Consider the following 14,068-nt stretch of genomic DNA (forward strand, 5'->3'; position numbering starts at 1 on the left):
TGACCTGCACCTGATGGATAATGTGAATTCCGGTCCCACATTGGTGCAGAACAGGCTTGGGGTTCTAATTTATCATCGATGATTCCTTCTCCGCCTGTCGCCCAGGCCAATGGCAGACTTTATTGCTCCTTCCCCAGGCTGGTAAGCAGAGTTTTTCTATCCTCCTGTGGGGAGTAGATAGGACTTTTATTCTAATTCCAGGCCTTGCCAGGGCTCAAGGCCTCATCTTCTGCTGCCACAGCAACATTAAAATCCCATCCCTAATGCCTAAGACCTATCCCGTCTCAGCTTCGCATCCTGCTTACCATGCTAGCTTTGGGTTCCCTTTTGATTTCTGGCACCTGGAAATTTCCCTTTGTGGTTTTCAGTCTCAGATACATCTTAAGAAAAAATTATCCAGCATTTTCTTTGTGTGAGCAGTGAGTCCTGCTTCAGTTCCGTCAGCTTGTCTTGGTTTCAAGACACCGTTTTGGAACTCGGAGCCAAAAATTTGACTCTTTCTCCTCACTGGGTTCTTTTGAGTCTTCTTTCCTGTGTCAGTAAACCTCATCTACAAGATCTAGTACAACTAAGCTGGCGAAAATTGAGTTTCGGTCAATTGAAACCAGTGTTTAATACAGTGGGGTTTGGGAATTTCTGACCTTCAGCGTAAAGTTCAAGTTCCCCAAACATTCTGATCCTATATATGTTCCTAACTCTATTTCCTGTTATGCTCTCTTATACACCCAATGCTTTTTTAATATAAGTTTATTTATTTCCTTTATTTATTATTTTTGGCTACGTTGGGTGTTCGTTGCTGCGTGCAGGCTTTCTCTAGTTGCGGCGAGCGGGGGCTACTCTTCCTTGCGGTGTGCGGGCTTCTCATTGCAGTGGCTTCTCTTGTTGTGGAGCATGGGGTTTAGGCATGTGAGCTTCAGTAGTTGTGGCTCGCGGGCTCTAGAGTGCAGGCTCTGTAGCTGTGGCGCACGGGCTTAGTTGCTCCGTGCCATGTGGGATCTTCCTGGACCAGGGCTTGAACCTGTGTCCCCTGCATTGGCAGGCGGATTCTTAACCACTGCGACACCAGGGAAGCCCACACCCAATGCTTTTGACACACCCAAGTACCTGTTATTCTCCATATGCCCCTGAGATTTCTCACATCCATGACCTTGCATATTACCCTTTACCCAGAATACTTTTGCCATCACTTCAGGCCAAATCCAACCTGTCTTTCAAAGTCCAGTTCAACTGGTGCTCCTGCAAAGACTGGCTAATCTTATTTGCGTTTCCTCTGGATTTCTGTCACTGAGGGAGGCAGCTATGGTATAAATGACTGAATCTGTGAGTTGATATCAGGACCTGGTTCTGCTACTCCTTAGCTATCTCTTATTACCTCTCTGAGCCTCAATTTTCCTTATATAAAATAGAGATAGAAATATCTACCACATGGAGTTAAAATTTCTTTTGGCTCTTTTGATTTTGAGTGACAACAAAACCCAACCCAAACTGGCTTCCGATGAAACAGCATTTATTGATTTATATAGGTGAAAAGTCTAGGGGCAGAGATGGCTTCAGGCATGGGTGAAGTCAAATTTCAAATGATATAATCAAGCCTCTGTATCTTTCCTTCTTTCAGTTCTGCCTTTCACTCTGTCACCTTCAGGCTCAGGTTCAAAGAGTGGCAAGCATTTCCAGAACCCACAGTCTTCATGCTTCAAGTCCAGCAGACAAACTTGAGAATCTCTTTCTCAGAAGTCCCAACTAGGGAATTCCCTGGCAGGCCCAGTGGTTAGAACTCCGCGCTTTCACTTTCACTGCCGAGGGCCCGAGTTGGATCCCTGGTCGAGGGAATTAAGATCCTGCAATCTGTGCAGTGTGGCCAAAAAAAAAAAAAAAAGAAGTACCAACTGTATTTTCATTGCTCTCGGTGTGTCACGTTTCCATCCCTGAGGTGGTCACTATGGCCAGGAGAACTTGACGCTTGGGTTGGCTGTGGCCCAGGAGACGTGTTCTGCCTCAGACCCTGGGTGCAGCCCTGGCAGCAGCACACAGGATCAGAGTGGGTGGGTGGAGATTCTTCACTGAGAAGTTAGGGTACACTTACCAGAGGGGGAAAGGATGCTGAATGAGAATAACGGCAGATGTCCATCACAAGTATGTCGAGGATCAAATGAGATAATATAAGGAAACTGTCCTCAGAAAGTCCCATTCAAATATAAATGATGATTATTCTTTGGTTCTCTCTCTTGTGGCATGAAGCACTCTCTTCCTTTGATTACAGCATCAAGGAAGCATCAAGTTCATGCTGCATCTCCCCTACTGCACCCTGAGCAGTTAGGGAGCAGGATTTGTGTCCTAGTCATCTCTGGGTCATTTCACCACTTCTAACTCAGCACCCAGAAAATAGGAAGTACTCAAAAATTGATTACGGAGTAACTGAAAGAGCCTAAAATTCAAAGCGTTCCCCAGAATGGTGCTAATCCCTAGGCCAAACTCTTGAAGGCCTGGGAGAAGTTTACACTTTCATTGCAGTCATAGGTAAGTCAGCTCTAGCTTTTTTCATAGTGGGTTGGGGTTAGGGTGAGAAATAATTTCAGGAAGGTGTGTCCTTGCATTGATTTGTTGACATGGCCAACCAAAGGCTATTCAGAGAAAAGAAAAGTCCTTCTGGTTTAATTGTTGACTTATTTGATTTCTGGTTTTATTTTTCTCTTCCTGCCCTCACTGTTAGCAGGGTGAGCTTCAGGAAAGTACAGACTGAATGAAAGAATTTCCCAAAGGCACAGACCAGCAGGACAGGTTTGGGGTTCCCTCCTGCTTCTTGAGGCCTGAGCGTCCAGGAAGTTTTGAGTTTAATTAAGGGAACTGGATATCAGATCTAGTTGAGCAGTTGGAAGACCAGCCCAGTGAATCTGTTCTGTGTCTCTGCAGTTGTATTCATTTCCTTAGATTTCCTGTCTGAACACAGAGACTGGAGCTACTGGGGCCATACTGGAGTTTAGGAAATGAACTGTTAAGAGAGAGGATGAAGGACCCAAATCACCTCTTGAAATAGTCTACAGCTGACTGCTGCTCCAAAGTTGGCCTGGACCTGCTTTTTTGGCTGATTTTGCAATAAAAACACTAACTCTTCAGCCACAAGTGTTAAGTAGGAAAGGCGATATGGTTTAACATATAAATATATGGAGGCTGTAGGGACCCACTAATTTTCAACCTGCCCTCTCTTTTGTGGTAGCAATAATCCTAATCCAGAAACCTGGGCCCTAACAGGGCAGAAACAACGGGGACAGTCTTTTTTTTTTGCGCGGTACGCGGACCTCTCACTGTTGTGGCCTCTCCCGTTGCCGAGCACAGGGTCCGGACGCGCAGGCTCAGCGGCCATGGCTCACGGGCCCAGACACTCTGCGGCATGTGGGATCCTCCCAGTCCGGGACACGAACCCGTGTCCCCTGCATCGGCAGGCGGACTCTCAACCACTGCGCCACCAGGGAAGCCCGGGACAGTTTTTTAGAGAAGGAAAATTACATGATTATAGGTATTGTGAACGTGGACATAAGCACTTGACTAAGTTGCAGAGTCATTGTTGGAAACTGTTTTAGCTCCTGTATATCAAAGAAAATTGCTGATGGGCGGGGGAGTGGGAATGAGAATTGTCCAAGGGCACTGTTAGCAGGTCAGGAGTCGCCAAAGGAAAATCCGATCTGGGCGGGTCAGCAGCACCCAGCCTGCTGCTTGGTGGGCTTGAGAACACAGGCTGGGTGTTGCTTAAAAGGAACTCCCTATTCTCTATCTTCATTTCCTGGACTGTCCAAGTCAGTGCAGATTCATTTCTGGAAGGATATCCCTTGACCTTACCTCCCCTCGTGTCTCTGTCACTTCCCCAGTTGGCATTTTATCTCTCTTCCTGACACTGGCTTCCTCTTCGGGCCTCAGCAGTGTTCTCACAACTTTTTTGCGTAACACTCTCCTTGCCTGAACCTGCTGTTTGGTCTCTCTTCCCCACAGGTAGCCACAGGTGTTCTGCCCAGGCACCTGCAGCAGCACAGCCTTAGAGAAAGGGCCTGGACTTGGAAGCTACACAGAGGTGAGTTCTAATCCTAGTTCTGCCATTTATTAACAGGATGAACTTGAGCAAGTTATTTCATTTCTCTGAGGTTTCAGTGTCCTCATCTATAAAATGGGGATAATCTTTCTTACTGGGTTTCTATGAGGATGTGATAAGATAAAGGACCTAGGACAGTGAGCAGGTTGACCCTTTGTAAATGGCAGCTCTTGTTAAGAGTGAAGAGAGGGCTGGCGAGGACACATTGTACAAATGCCCCCTTCCCACCTCACCAGTGATAGCATCTGACCAACAGAATCAGGCGTTTACCCTGGCGGAAAACTCCTGCATAGATGGGAGCCTCCACTTCCTCATTTGTAATGTGCTGTAATATTTCACAGTCGGTTAGTCAGGAAATTGTTCTTAATATCTAGCCTAAGTTCCTCCTGCTACCATGTGTCACATCACAATTTTTAAAAAATGACACACAAACAGACCCATGAAAATGAGCAGATTTTTCTGTGAGTCAGAGGCACTCACAGGCCTTGGGGTTTACTCTTATCTTCGAGAAACCAGGGAATATTTGTTGTGTGATCCCTGCGGACCAGAAACTTGTGCTGGGCTTTGCTGGGAAGCTCCGGAGAGGTGTGACGAGACTCTCTTGGGACTCATGTCTCGTTTGGACCAGTGGTCTCGGTCTCTCTCCCTCTCTTTTAATTTTTGAGTTACAGATGAATGACTAATCCTAATTTAGAAAGCCTGGGAAGACAGCAAAGCAATTTAGTAGGACTGATCATGCTGGTAGGTAATCACAAATAGCAACTTGGCTCTGACAAGGACTGAAATAAAAATTGTCTTTGTCTTTGAGATTTAAGCAGAAGATACCAACCAGCCCCATGCAGCAGATTATTTTGTTTAACTATGCGTGTGCATTTTGCAGCTAATCCTTCTTACTGAGCTGTTACTATGAATCGCGTCTTTGCAGCTATGTAGCCCCAGATCTCAGTGTCTGAGAAGCTCCTGTGGGAAGAAAATGTTTGCAGACTTTCACATGTGTCTACCCTATGGATGTACCCTAAAGCTGTGGGCTGAGCTGCAAACTGGCCGCCTGTGGACCACAGACAGCCCGTAGATGTGTGCTGTTTGGCCCCGCAGTGTTTTGTTTTTGTTCTTTTAGTTGAATTGGTTGCCCTAATCTAAAACTCCACAAGATTCACGTGATCCAGTTTTTTGGCTTCTCTTGAAAAAGGGAAGATCTGGCAACACTGAAGCTGCATTTCCTCACAGTAGCATCACCTGGGCCTGAGCAGAGATGCTCCCTGTAGACGGGATCACCGTTTCCTACTGCTTCATTCCCACTCATCTTCCTTCATGTATAGATCCTGCCTGGGCCTTGAAGGCATTTAAACTGGGGGCTCCTGGCCTGTGAAGTCCCCTTTGGTCACTGATAGCACAGCTGCTAGTGATCTGTTCCTTTGGACACTCTAACCTCTCTTCCTACACCAGAAACCAGTGTTTATAATTTCTACAGATATCAGCAGAAATCAGTTGTGATCCCAGCATAAGTCAGTGTTTGTAATTCTTGCAGCTATGTCTTCCCTGAGTTTATAATAAATGCCACAGTTGAAGACACGTGTCATGTTACCAGTAGGTTCTCATGTGAGGATCAATGGCAGGAACCCCTGTTTGAAATTTGCCTCACCACACTGTTTCTAGGTTGTTCAAAGTCCAGGGGGCTTCTGTCTGGGCAGAGGAACATTCTCTACAACTTCCGGTATAACTGATGCTCAATTTATCCAATTTATATGCCTAATAAACAAACAAAACTAATAAATTTGGGGAGGAGGGTTTCATTTTACTTTATTTTTTCTTTAACATCTTTATTGGAGTATAATTGCTTTACAATGGTGTGTTAGTTTCTGCTGTATAACAAAGTGAATCAGCTATACATATACATATATCCCCATGTCTCCTCCCTCTTGCATCTCCCTCCCACCCTCCCTATCCCACCCCTCTAGGTGGTCAAAAAGCATCGAGCTGATCTCCCTGTGCTATGCAGCTGCTTCCCACTAGCTGTCTATTTTACATTTGGTAGTGCATATATGTCCATGCCACGCTCTCACTTTGTCCCAGCTTGCCCTCCCCCTCCCCGTGTCCTCAAGTCCATTTTCTACGTCTGCATCTTTATTCCCGTCCTGCCCCTAGGTTCTTCAGAACTGTTTTTTTTTTTTTTTTTTAGATTCCATATACATGTGTTAGCCTAAGGTATTTGTTTTTCTCTTTCTGACTTACTTCACTCTGTATGACAGACTCTAGGTCCATCCACCTCACTACAAATAACTCAATTTTGTTTCTTTTTATGGCTGAGTAATATTCCATTGTATATATGTGCCACATCTTCTTTACCCATTCATCTGTCGATGGACACTTAGGTTGCTTCCATGTCCTGGCTACTGTAAATAGAGCTTCAGTGAACATTGTGGTACATGACTCTTTTTGAATTATGGTTTTCTCAGGGTATATCCCCAGTAGTGGGATTGCTGGGTCATATGGTAGTTCTATTTTTAGTTTTCTTAAGGAACCTCCATACTGTTCTCCATAGTGGTGGTATCAATTTACATTCCCACCAACAGTGCAAGAGGGTTCCTTTTTCTCCACACCCTCTCCAGAATTTATTGTTTGTAGATTTTTTGATGATGGCCATTCTGACTGGTGTGAAGTGATACCTCATTGTAGTTTTGATTTGCATTTCTCTAATGATTAGTGATGTTGAGCATCCTTTCATGTGTTTGTTGGCAATCTGTATATCTTCTTTGGAGAAGTGTCTATTTAGGTCTTCCGTCCATTTTTGGATTGGGTTGTTTGTTTTTTTGATATTGAGCTGCATGAGTTGCTTGTAAATTTTGGAGATTAATCCTTTGTCAGTTGCTTCATTTGCAAATATTTCTCCTATTCTGAGTGTTGTCTTTTCATCTTGTTTATGGTTTCCTTTGCTGTACAAAAGCTTTTAAGTTTCATTAGGTCCCATTTGTTTATTTTTAAAACTAATACATTTTTAAAAGTTTCTTAAACTACAGTTTTACATTTAAATCCCATTATAAGATGTTTCTTTTGGGTGAAAATAAAAGAAAGCCCTGACTCAAAATGGCTTAAACGATAAGGAATTGTATTATCTCACATGACATGAAGCTCTGAGGTGGGATAGGCTGTGGGCATGGTGTGCCCAGGCTGCAGCTCCACTCTATTATGATTCTCTTGGTTCTGCCCTTCTCTGTGTCCTGGTAGAAGCCTCAGGCTTGTAGCAGTGTGGCTGCAGCAATGACATTATCATATCCAGACACAACAATTCAGAGAAAGTGGAACTTTTATTTCCCTTTTTTGGGACTGTGGAAACCTCTCTCAGAAGCCTCACATGGACTTTAATTCCCATCTCATTGGCCAGAGTTGTATCACATGCCTGTTCCTAAACCAATCACTGGCAAGGAGAATGGGACTGCCCGTTGGCTTTTATTAATTATCTCAGAGTGGAATGAGCGCTGAGAAGTCCATGATAATGATCACCTCATCACTTGCTCAAATTCCCTTAAACAATCCAAGTTATAATCACAAATCCAATAAGACTGATTTCTCAAACACTGAAACATCCCAACACACCAAACAGCAGACAGAATCACGAAAATAAAATAATCACAAAGGCTATAACCACATTTAAGTCTAACTTCAAAATATTAAAATCGTGGATTTAATTTCTTTTTCATTACTTCTATACTTATTTGTAGACGTAATATTTATTTTGATACTTTTCTATGTTACAGTGATTTTACTAGACCCCAAGTTAAAATAATACCATTTTATACTGGCCACGGTTGTAGGTTATTTACGTAGGTTGGGGTTATTTATAATTGATTCTTGGCTGGAGCAGGGGATTTTGTGGCACCTTCTAAACTTGAGCTGGCATGCATCCGGCTGCCCTCCCCCCTTTTATAACAGCTTTATTGTCATAAAATTTACATACCATACCGTTCATCATTTAAAGTATACAGTTCAATAGCTTTTAGTATACTCACAGAGTTATGCCACCATCACCCAATCAATTTTAGAGCATTTCCATCATTCCAGTGGGAAACCCATTAGGAGTCACTGCCCGTTTCCCCGCTCCTCTAAGCCCCAGGCAACCATCAGTCTATTTTCTGTCTGTATGGATTTGCCTATCCTGGACATTTCCTACAAACGGAATCATACACCCTGTGGAGGCTGGGTCCCTTTTAATCATTACACTTTACTTGCTCCATCAGTGACATTCGTCATGCCTATACCTTTCATGGGGGATTTCCTGAAATTATGTATTTTATAGTTTTGCTTAGTTAGTACAGGCATACCTCATTTTATTGTGCTTTGCTTATTGCACTTCACAGATGCTGTGCTTTTTATAAATTGAAGGTTTGTGGCAACCTTATGTTGAACAAGTCTATCGGCACCATTTTCCCCACAGCATTTGCTCACTTGACATCTCTGTGTCACATTTCAATAATTCTCCCAATATTTCAAAACTTTTTCATTCTTATTATATTTTTTATGGTAAGCTGTGGACAGTGATCTTTGATATTACTATTGCATAAAAATTATGACTCACTGAAGGTTCAGGTGATGGTTAGCATTTTTTAGCAATAAAATATTTTGTAATGAAGGTAGGTACATTGGTTTTATAGACAATGCTATTATTGCACGCTTAATAGACTACAATATAGTGTGAACATAACTTTTCTATGCACTGGGAAGCCAGAAAATTCATGTGACTCGCTTTATTGCAGTATATGCTTCATTGTGGCTGGAACTGAACCCGCAGTATCTCTGAAGTATGCTTGTATTATATAATTGGTTGTACTGCCTTTGTTATGTATTTACACAGTTGTTTGGAATGATTGCAAATATAAACATGCCTTATATATTAAGCATTCACTCCCTTCTTTTCTTCCTCCATGCCTTCCTTCCTTTCTTTCTTCCTTCCGAAAATAAGTGTTGAGCATCTTCTCTGTATCAGGTATTGTGCCAGGCACTGGGAGTCCAACAATGAACATGCGGGTAGGCCCATCCCTTCATGACTTAGAATTGGGTGGAGGTCCTGTCCTTTCTGCTGATGACGAGGAGGCCATGCCATGTGGGTGCTGCTGAGCACCGTTCCAGAACTGGTCAGCGTCCTCAGAATAGCTTCCTGCTCCTTTTCATATTTCCAGTCTTCCCCTACCTCTCCTACCATCTAACCTTTGACATACTATCTTCAGGTGTATACTTACCACCATTTATGCAAACTTTTCCATACATGCTTCATTATCTTATTTTCACAATAGCAACTCATGAAAATCAGATTTGCTTTGCTACGAAGTTTTATTTGATGACAACACTAAGCTGTTCATTTGTTTCATATTTATATCTAGATCCTTCCCCCAAAAGGATTAAAATTGAAACAGAACACAGGTCATTTATAAATAGCCAAGGTATAGATGTTAACAGCTAAGAAAATCTTTCTTATAGCTGAGCACTAGATTTATCTTGGACCAGAAAAAGAATGCAAACAAATTTGCATCAATGGAGAGACTTCTGAATGGTGATAGATGATTCAAATAAAGATTATAAAAGAGAAGAGATTATAATCGTAGGTTTGGTGTGGGGTTCAAAATTAAGGAAGCAGAAGGTATATTAAATAACTATATTTTTACATTAGAATAAATAAGAGTTGGATAAAAGTGGAAAGATTTAATGCAAACTGATGTGGACTTAGAAAGAAAGATATTCGTCAGGTTTGTCACCTGGAAACAACTTGACTCACTACCAAACTGATTGGCACACCCAACATCCAGATTTTGGATTCTACTATGCTCCTTAAAAAAAGCCAAGACCTTTAAAAGCATAGCCAATTCCATGTCTTGGAACAGGGAAAGACAAGGAGGAGCCTGTAACATCTGAGAAAAGGATGCTTCCAAAAATATTTAAAATAGTGCTGATTGGACATTGAAGCCAATATAACAGGGCTCTCAGCGGTCGTGTTGTGATTCTTTTGAGCATCAAAAAAGAATAATAATTACAGTTAATTATAACATTTCTAAAGTCCATGGTTCAAAGTGAAAAGTTTTAAAGAGGCATATAAAAAGGTAATTATAACACCAAACGGGACTTCCCTGGTGGCGCAGTGGTTAAGAATCCGCCTGCCAATGCAGGGGACCCAGGTTCAATCCCTGGTCTGGGAAGATCCCACATACCGCGGAGCAACTAAGCCCGTGCACCACAACTACTGAGCCTGCGCCCTAGAGCCTGCGAACCACAACTACTGAAGCCTGCACGACCTAGAGCCTGCGTGCTGCAACTACTGAACCCGCATGCCACAACTACTGAAGCCCTCGCACATAGAACCCGTGCTCTGCAACAAGAGAAGCCACCACAATGAGAAGCCTGCACACCGCAATGACGAGTAGCCCCTGCTCGCCGCAACTAGAGAAAGCCTGTGCTCAGCAACAAAGACCCAACACAGCCAAAAAACAAAAACAAACAAACAAAGAAAAAACACCAAATGAGGCTAAATGTAATAAAATATATTTAAATATTCTTATTAATTTCCAAAGTAGGTGTTACTATTTTTGACCTCTTTGTTTCTTCTGGTAAATACATTTTGTGTATTTCTGGGGCTCAGGGCAGGCCACCTCAAAATGTGCCTCAATGGCATATAGATTATTTTGAATTAAAGTTACTTAAGAAACGGCCAACATAAGAGGGACACTCTGACCCTCCCCTCGGTCTCCCTGAAAGCAGGAAGTCAGTCTCTCACGTGAAAGGTGCCCTCCCTGCATCTGGAGGTAGAAAGGACCCTTATTACTAGAGGTAAGGAAGTCAGGCCACGAAGCCTGTATAGACAAACCTGTTACTTCTTTGATGTACTCCCTCAAGCCCAACTCTGTTTAGATTCTTCACTAACTGAGCAGCCAACACATAAGTTTCTTTGTCCTGTCACTTCTTCACAAACTTATTGTTTTGTTTTGGTTTTTTGTCTAAAAAGTATAAAAGTTGCCTGCTTTGGCCACTACCTAAGTCTCATTTCTATGGCATCTCCAAGTGCATGAATTAAAATTTGTTTCTTTTTGTCCTGTTAATCTGTTTTGTGTCAGTTTTATTATTAGTCCCACAGGAACTCAAGAGGGGTAAAGGGGAAATTTCCACTTCCCCAACAGTATAAAGTATATTTCCCTCAGTGTAATGAGGGACGAATGTATACAGGGAACAAAAGTAAGCCAAAGAATTATGTAAAAAGCAGAAATTGTACTAAGAACAGGAAAATAGGATTAACCTGATGGTCACATAATAACCAGGTAAACAGGGGGTCTGATAATGTGTTACAAGATGGGGCATCCATCAAATACCATAAGGAAAGAAAGCTGACTCGAAAGTTTCCATCCTTTGTTTCCTGGGAAGTAAAATCTGCCGATGATTCTACTAATGTATCAAAGGTTAGATGATGGGAGAGATGGGGAAAGATTGGAAATATGAGAAGGAGCAGGAAGCTATTCTGAGGACCCTGAACAGTCCAGGAGTGGTAAACTCAGCAGCACCCACATGGCATGGCCTCCTCAAGTCATCAGCAGAAAGGACGGGACCTCCACCCAACTCTAAGTCCATGAGGGGAAGGGCCAACCTGCATGTTCATTGTTGGACTCCCAGTGCCTGGCACAATACCTGATACAGAGAAGATGCTCAACACTAATTTGTGGAAGGAAGAAAGAAAGAAGAAAAGGAAGGAAGGCACTGAGGAAGAAAGGAAGAGAGTGAAGAATGGAAGATTTTTTTTTTCTTTTTGACATTGCTGATTTTCCCTCCATTTTTATTGAGGTGTAATTGACAAAGAAAAATAGTATATGTTTAAGGTATATGACTTGAATTTTTTTTTATAAATTTATTTTATTTTATTTTTGGCTGCGTTGGGTCTTTGTTGCTGCGTGTGGGCTTTTTCTAGTTGCGGTGAGCGGGGGCTACTCTTTGTTGCGGTGCACGGGATTCTCATTGTGGTGGCTTCTCTTGTTGCGGAGCACGGGCTGTAGGTGCAGAGGTTTCAGTAGTTGTGGCTCACGCGTTCTAGAGCGCAGGCTCAGTAGTTGTGGCGCACGGGCTTAGTTGCTTCGCGGCATGTGGGATCTTCCCGGACCAGGGCTTGAAACCGTGTCTCCTGCATTGGCAGGCGGATTCTTAACCACTGCACCACCAGGGAAGCCATGACTTGATGTTTTGATATATGTATACATTGTGAAATAATTCCTCCAGTCAAGCTAATTAACATAGCCATCACCTCACATAGTTACCAGTTACCATTTTTTTTTTGGTGGTAAGAACACTTAAGATCTACCCTCTTAGCAAATTTCAAGTATACACTACAGTATTGTTAACTATATTCACATTGCTGTACATCAGATCTCCAGAACTTATTCATCTTGTAAAACTGAAACTTTGTGCCCTTGATCAACATTTCCCTACTTCTCCCTCCCGCCAGCCCCTGGCAACTATCATTCTATTCTTTTTTTTTCTTTTTTTCTTTTTTTTGCAGTAGGTGGGCCTCTCACCATTGCGGCCTCTCCCGCTGCGGAGCACAGGCTCCGGGACGCGCAGGCTCAGTGGCCATGGCTCACGGGCCCAGCCGCTCCGCGGCATGTGGGATCTTCCCCGACCGGGGCACGAACCCGTGTCCCCTGCATCGGCAGGCGGACTCTCAACCACTGCGCCACCAGGGAAGCCCCAAATGTATATTTATTATAAATCACGATATCACATAGCCAAAGCACCATTCTTTTTTTTTTTTTTTTTTTTGCCTTCATACTTCTGTGCATGCAGCTAGCTACCTCTTTCTTTCTGGAATGTCCTTCCTTCTCTTCTACAGCTATCTGTGACCTTTCACTGATTCTCAAGACTCAATCTCCATGTCTAACAAGGGCTTAATCTCTGAAATATACAAACAGCTCATACAACTCAACAACAAAAAACAAACAACCCAACGGAAAAATGGGCAGAAGACCTTAATAGACATTTCTCCAAAGGAGACATACAGACAGCCAGTAGGCACATGAAAAGATGCTCAATATCATTAATTATCAGAGAAATGAAAATCAAAACTACAATGAGGTATCACCTCACACCAGTCAGAATGGCCATCATTAAAAAGTCTACAAATAACAAATGCTGGAGAGGGTGTGGAGAAAAGGGGATCCTCCTACACTGTTGGTGGGAATGTAAGTTGGTACAGCCACTATGGAAAACACTATGGAGGTTCCTCAGAAAACTAAAAATAAAATTACCATATGATCCAGCAATCCCACTCCTGGGAATATACCCAGACAAAACTGTAATTCAAAAGATACATACACCCCTATGTTCACAGCAGGACTATTCACAATAGCCAAAACAAGGAAACAAGCTAAATGTCCATCAACAGATGAATGGATAAAGAAGATGTGGTACATATATACAATGGAATATTACTCAGCCATAAAAAAGAACGAAATAACGCCATTTGCAACAACATGGATACAACTAGAGATTATCATACTAAGTGAAGTAAGTCAGAAAGAGAAAGACAAATACCATATGATATCACTTATATGTGGAATCTAAAATATGGCACAAATGAACCTATCTACAAAACAGAAATAGACTCACAGACATGGAGAACAGACTTGTGGTTGCCAAGGGGGAGGAAGTAGGGGGGAGGGAGAGGGATGGACTGGGAGTTTGGGGCTGGTAGATGCAAACTATTACATTTAGAATGGATAAACAAGGTCCTATCACATAGCACAGGGAACTATATTCAATATCCTGTAATAGACCATAATGGAAAACAATATAAAAATGAATGTATATATGTGTATAACTGAGTCACTTTGCTGTACAGCAGAGATTGGTACAGCATTGTAAATCAACTATACTTCAATAAAATGAAAAAAAAGACTCAATCTCCACATCTGAGAAGCTTCTCCTAACTCTACCCTCATCCCTATCCTCAGTGGGTCAGGCTGA

This window comes from Delphinus delphis, chromosome 8 (assembly GCF_949987515.2).
Source record: "Delphinus delphis chromosome 8, mDelDel1.2, whole genome shotgun sequence".
Taxonomy (NCBI): Eukaryota; Metazoa; Chordata; class Mammalia; order Artiodactyla; family Delphinidae; genus Delphinus; species Delphinus delphis.